The 7066-nt window shown below is 42.5% G+C and overlaps 1 long non-coding RNA gene across 1 annotated transcript; it reads right to left on the reverse strand.

Moving 5' to 3' along the window:
• Positions 1-4260: 4260 nt before the first annotated feature.
• LOC112846818 (uncharacterized) lies at positions 4261-4598 on the reverse strand. The gene is made up of 2 exons (XR_003219989.1): positions 4552-4598; positions 4261-4405 (listed from the first exon to the last, which is right to left on the reverse strand). It is a non-coding gene; the product is annotated as an uncharacterized LOC112846818 (long non-coding RNA).
• Positions 4599-7066: the final 2468 nt, after the last annotated feature.

Here is a 7066-nt window from a genome sequence, read left to right on the forward strand (position 1 = left end):
GCTAATTTATAAATGGCTAGTTTAAGGTTGACTTTGCACAAAGGGGATTTGGAGTGCACTAGCCTCATTTAAAATGTTCAAAAACATATTTTCCCTGGAGAGAAAAAAAGCAATGTGGGTCCTGAAGAGCTGTCAAAATGGATGTGAATTAGCACAAAGATTAAAATGAGGGTGCAGACCTGCTAACACTTGAGAAATAGTACTGCTTACCTGTTAGAACAACATTTCTGTGGGGGAAAAATAAAGGCATAATTTAATAATCCCCAATAAAGCACTGTTATTTTTTATTATCAGATGTTAGCTCTTTTTCATTACGTTTGTGACTACAATGGTAACTATAGGCTGGACTGGGACAAAAAAAAAAATCATTGCTGGCATTTTTGGTCCAGTTGGCCCACCATGACATATCATACATGCACATATTATGTATTCATTTAATTTCCTTTGATTATAGATATTGAACAGCTTTTAAACCGGTTGCTACAGTTGTTGTGTCAAGGCTGTGTGCGGGCAGGCAGGATAAAGGACCCAATATGCAAACTCATGGAGGCAGAATGCAAAGTCCACTGCTGTATTGCAGGCCAAATCAAAAAACAGAACTAGGAGGTCTGGAAACTGAACTGAAAACAAAACACACAGGCCAGCATGAGAATAATCCTGTAATCCTTTAATTGTCCCACAAGGGGAAATTTGGTTGTAACAGCAGCCAAAAAGACACATATACAAACAAACAAACAGTGCACAGGACACAGAACAGAAACATACACAATTTTTCTTACATATTTACATTAAGGACAATGGTTACTATATACAGAGAGTACTGTACAGTTATTAAATTAAATAAAAATAGCTACAGATAAGAGGCAAACCAGGTTGTAGTGCGAATCGGTTGATTAACTTATTGCAGTTACAGCGCTGATGTAAACATCTATGATTGTTGGGAGCAGTTCTGATTGTACAGTCTGACAGCTGCAGGGAGGAAGGACCTATGGAAACGCTCCTTCATGCATCTAGGATGCAGCAGTCTGTCACTGAAGGAGCTTTGCAGTTCAGCAGCATTTCCATGCATGGGGTGGGAGACTCTGTCCATCAGAGATGTTATTTTGGCCAGAGTCCTTCTGTCTCCCACCACCTGCACTGGGTCCAGGGTGCATCCCAGAACAGAGCTAGCCTTCCTGATGAGTTTATCCAACCTCTTCCTCTCAGCTGCCGATAAACCGCTGCTCCAACATACAACACTGTAAAAAATGACAGATGCCACCACAGAGTCATAGAAGGTCTTCAAAAGCGCTCCCTGTACTCCAAATGACCTCAGCCGCCTCAGCGGGTAGAGTCTGCTCTGACCCTTCCTGTAAAGAGCATCAGTGTTGTGGCTCCAGTCCAGTTTATTATTCAGGTGAACACCCAGGTACCTATAAGAGTCCACTATCTCAATGTCCACTCCCTGGATGTTCACCAGTGTCAGTGTGGTGGGTCTGCGTCTCCGGAAGTCCACCACCAACTCCTTGGTTTTCCCGGCGTTGATCAGCAGGTGGTTCTGCTGACACCAGTCAACAAAGTCCAGAGTCCACTGTCTGTACTCTGAGTCGTCCTCACCTGTGATGAGGCCGACTATGGCAGAGTCGTCAGAGAACTTCTGTAGGTGGCAGCGTGGGGAGTTGATGGAGAAGTCTGCAGTGTAGAGGGTGAAGAGAAACGGTGCCAGCACAGTTCCCTGTGGGGCCCCCGTACTGCAGACCAGCGTGTCAGAGACACAGCCCTGTGACCTCACATACCGTGGACGTTCTGTGAGGTAGTTCAGTATCCACTGGGACATGTGGTGGTCCACTCCCGATAGCTCCAGCTTGTCCCTCAGAAGTCGTGGCTGGATGGTGTTAAAAGCACTGGAGAAATCAAAGAACATGATCCTCACAGTGCTTCCAGGCTTCTCCAGGTGAGTCAGAGCTCGGTGCAGGAGGTAGATGACGGCGTCCTCCACCCCAATGCCAGGCTGGTAAGCAAACTGCAGCGGATCCAATGAAGACCTCACCAGGGGGCGCAGATGGTTTAGAACCAACCTCTTGAGGGTCTTCATCAGATGTGACGTCAGGGCTACCGGCCTGTAGCTGCTGAGGTCCTTGGGATGGGAGGTCTTTGGTACCGGTACCACACAGGAGGTCTTCCACAGCTGTGGTACTTTCCCCAGTGACAGGCTCAGGTTGGACAGATAACCTAGGATGCCACACAGTTCATCTGCGCAGCACCTCAGGAGCCTGGAGCTGACGCCATCTGGACCTGCAGCCTTCCGCACCTTGATCTTGCGAAGCTCATTCCTCACTTGAAGTGCTAAGACAGAAAGAGTGGATTTTGGGGGAGGGGTGTGTATGTTGGAGTCCACAGAAGCCGGGGGTGGATGTAATGACTGGGAGCTGGGAGGTGTGAAGCTGAGAGGTGTGAAGTCCTGAGATGAAGGACAGGCAGTCCCTGAAGATGAAGGAGATTGCAGCAGGGGGGAAGATGCTGTGGGAGGGGTGGGTGGTTGATCAAACCTATTAAAATATTTATTTAGGTCATTCACCCACCCCAAGTCTCCTGCAGCCTGGGGGGTTGGTTTTTGTCCTGAGATTGTCTTCAGGCTGTTCCAAACCCCTCTGATGTTGTCCTGTTGCAGCTGCTCTTCCATCTTCCATGAGGATGAGCAGACATTAACGACGCAACAGAGAACAAAGGAACACACAGGGCTTATATACACAGAGGCCTAATCATTTAATGGGAAACAGGAGGGAGACACAGCTGGGAGAAATTAGGGCTAATGGGACAGGGGGAAGTAAAACTGAATACACTGACATAGGTTTGGGACTATCAAAATAAAACAGGAAACATGAAGCAAATCACAAAGATGCAAACTTGACGCTGAACTAAACCTAGAATAATAATCAAAATAGCACAACTTAAAGAACCAGAACATAAATCATAATACAGAAATATACCAAAATATAAGAAACTGAAAAAGCTGGGTCAAAATGACCCAGAACCATGACATGTTGGGTTATTTCTTAGCTGCAGTGCTGTAAGTGCCAATAATTAAAAGCCATACTTTAGTGATTAGCAATGGCTCATGGTCAAAGAAGCCATTCATTTTACCTGAATCCCTAATTATCTTCTTCCTTCTATTTTCTTACCACATTAATTTAACCTTCCTCTTTCTCTCCCTAGCAGCAGCCTCCTGTGACTTTGAGGCCTGGTTACTGGTTGTTGCTGGTACCGCTGTTCACAGTGTAGCAGCACTACCTAACAGTCAGTTAATTTGACACATTTTGTTGCATGTATTTTTAGCTTCTTTTAGCTTTTCAGCTCCACCTTCTCGCCACTTCTTCCACACTCAACTTTTTCTACAAGCTGCTGAGCACCAGTGATGGGAATAACGGCGTTACAAGTCCATGAACAGGGCCAAGGGGAGGAAGGGCTGTGGCTCGGGTGAAGCAGTGCAGAGTGACTGCAACAAAAGGAGTGCAGAGAGTCAGCTGGGTTCCAGTGATTAATGGTAAGTAAGGCTGGAAGTGTTTCTAATGGCTTACTCGTTGCAGGCGGAGAACGATGTGGAAGGAGGGCAGTCCAAAAAGGTCCAGGTGAGTTTCCAATCCGGGGTGAGTCAAAGTCCAGATCCAAATGAGTTCCAGAAGCCGTGACAGGAAGGAAGGCAGGTGATGTGTAGAGAGGAATGGAGGGTAACCAGACTGGGTGACTGCAGCAAGACCGACGTCCTAATTGCTTTTATGTTGCTTTTTACTCTACTGTGTACAGCGACCTTGAGTGTTTTGAAAGGCGCTTTCAAATAAAATGTATTATTATTATTATTAATGAAGGTAAGTATTGCTCAAGAGTGAAGCGTGGTGACCTGGTGGGTTACTAGAACAGAGAGACACAGGTTAAGTGAGAATACTACTTTCAATGTAGCCTAACACTAACACTGGTTAGCTGTAGATCTGGAGAAGACTTGTTGAATGTGCTGGTCTTAAATACTGGTAGCTTGATTGCAGACAGGTGAGACTGCTGAATGGAGACTCCATCCAGAGGTGGAGCCCCAGCTCTATGAAAAAACATCTCACTCACCCAGACCATGACACTTTGGCAGATGAACTCTGATGTGAGATCAGCAGGCAAAAATTATGACAAAACAAATTCTGTGATCACTGCTGTTTCATTGCCAGTTTCAGACCAAGACATGTTATACTGAACACTTAGATGTTATGTCACATAATATGCCTGTCTTCCCCCCCCCCCTTTTTTTCCCCCATTTAAGCAGTTATACATTACCCAATCCAATCATAGACTAATCATGGAATAACATACAGTGACGACACAACTCAGCAATAAAGACAGTAGATCAGAGACTGACCTTGTACTTGAATTACATGGAAGGACACTGTTGAAAATATATGTCAAGAACATAAATAAATCTATTATTAAGTCTGAAATAACTTTAGCAAAATATGTCTTTCAACTGTGAACTTACACGAATGTTGAGAGATCACATTAAATATTGCAAAATCTGCAGGATGTTTAACTTACACATTAGGACAGCACACCAAAGGCATCTGTTGAGAAGAAGATTCTGACGTTACTGACGACACAGAAGGGGATGAATCATTTTGTAGCAGTTGGTCACAGGAAAACCACAAGAGGCAGGAGAAGTACTTCATCACATATTGAGGCCACAAAGCTACACATATAAAGAGCAGCTAATTAAAAGTACCTATGTATGTGTTATTAATACCAGCCACCACAAAGGGGGTGCTGGATAAGAAGGGGTATTTTACTGTTATTTTATCATCAGCATTATCATTGCATCAGAATCATATCACAAGCATTGCATTAAGGCATTTATTGAAGCTATTGACATTACATTAAAGTTTGTATTACAGTGACTGTTATAACCTCATGGTAATCTTCTATTTACAGGTGTCAGCATAATCATATAATCTTTCATTGCAGGGGTAACCGTGATCATCTTTATACACATTGCAGTTTTGTGCTTATTATAGAGTTGTGCTCAAGTTAGTAAGGGTTAAAAGCTACAGTCAGCGGGATGTCTGGCTGATCTATTGAGGTGAGTGACTTCGAGCATAGAAGGCCGCATGCACTTACAAAACACTGATATCATGTTATTCTTTGTGATCTTTTATTCAGTTATATCTTTTGTTAAGTTTTAAGTAGTGGCAGTTGATTAAACAACATTCATTTAATATTACATACCTGATTCAGATTATTACACACGAGCTAAGAGGTAAAAGAGGGTGTAGTTGGAGGTTAGGACATACACACACAGTTAGTGAGTTCAGGGTTAGGTAAGAGACCAACTAACACTCTGCAAAAACCTTGTACCTGCAATGTCGTGTCTCCATAAGGGACAGTTGGCTCCAGGAGATAAGTGGGAGTCAGTGCCTGCCCTCGAGACGGAGAGAATGTTCCTTTGTGGTGTCAAGAGTTGTCAACATTGTTTGTACTGCACCTGCTTTACGCATGAGGGGGCTTTCTAATACCCTGATTTCATAAAACTATTGTTGTGTGGTTTTTTGACGAGAGATCTTATGCTGTCTGCATGCAGTGTTCATCTCCCACACGTGTGTTCATTAAAATCATCGTTTGACTCAACCCGGCCGGACCAGTGTTGTTATTGTGGTTTTCCTCTTGTATCCATGTCCAATACTTTGAACCCTTAACAGGGGCTAAGTTAAGATGACTAGATTTATATGCTACAGTATCATTTCTGTTGCTTTAGCGGTTCCTCAGATGAAGGTCAATCAAGGTACAGTGCACAAACTTGATAGTACAGTAGGGGTCTTAATTCCTAATGCTACTATGTAGCATTAGGAATTAATATACATATTTCTTGATATACACAATCAAGAAATTGTATATATTGTGACACAAGTATTCCAGAGTTCAGATTTTAGACTATATTTTCATTTATATTATTTATAATTTTACAAATCAACCAATCAATTTAAATAATGTGTTTAATGTGTGACAACTAGAAAAGTTTGGTTTAGAAGACTTGTGCCGGCAAAATGTATGGGGCCTGTAATAAATTTTAGATCACTTTAATAGTTCATTGCAATACTGAGCCCTCAGAATAAAATGATTAGAAAAGATATAGATTCACATGACTGAGAATTGTTTGTGCAGACTTAGTGAAAGGAATGTGGCAGTAACAAGAGTGAGGCCACAGACAGTAACTCTCACAGATAGATGCTACTTTAGGTGCATGAAACTGGGTAACAGCTCAGTGAAATGTGTGTGTGTGTGTGTGTGTGTGTGTGTGTGTGTGTGTGTGTGTGTGTGTGTGTGTGTGTGCCTGTGTGTGCAACCAGCTACAGTACATTATTCTTCCTGTATTTTTTCACCCTCATATTCTTTGGCCTAAAATGGTTTTGTGTGCTGACCTAAAAACTGCAGCTGGTTGGTGGGCTGAGGGTCAATTATATGTTGCATGTTGCCTATTTTTACAAGCCTGTGTGCAGTCACAGCACGTAACAAAAGACTAACTGCTAATGTTATTGTCACAACTCAGAGTAGCAGAGCATCATCTACACAAATTTATATACTGGAGTTGTATTATATGGATAGATTCTCAGTACTCTCAGTACTAAACAGCTTTATTTGGCTGTGGAATAACAGAGGGTACAGATAAGATTAAGGGGAGATGTATTTCACGGCCTTCAGTAAAGATAGAGATTCCTCTCTTAAAGTCTTTCTGGCCGTGACAGATGTTTTGAAAGAAGAACATCAGACGGCTCACATGAGCATGAAAAGAGCATGATTGCCTTGAAACATTGGTTATATGTAAAACCAGCATAAATAATACAGTAGCAAATGTTGTCATACATGTGTAAATGTGTAAGTGACACAGTATCCAGTTACAGAAAGTTATGTTAAACATTAAGAAAATACAGGTACAGGTCCATTTCTTACATGGTTCTTTTGCATGGTTTAAATGGAAGAATTCTGGATACGTTTTTAGGCATTCAAAGCAGTCCACAACTTTTCACGGGTGGAGATATGTACACTAACTTTATTTTTATTG

Source organism: Oreochromis niloticus, linkage group LG5 (genome assembly GCF_001858045.2).
Source record: "Oreochromis niloticus isolate F11D_XX linkage group LG5, O_niloticus_UMD_NMBU, whole genome shotgun sequence".
NCBI classification, from domain to species: domain Eukaryota; kingdom Metazoa; phylum Chordata; class Actinopteri; order Cichliformes; family Cichlidae; genus Oreochromis; species Oreochromis niloticus.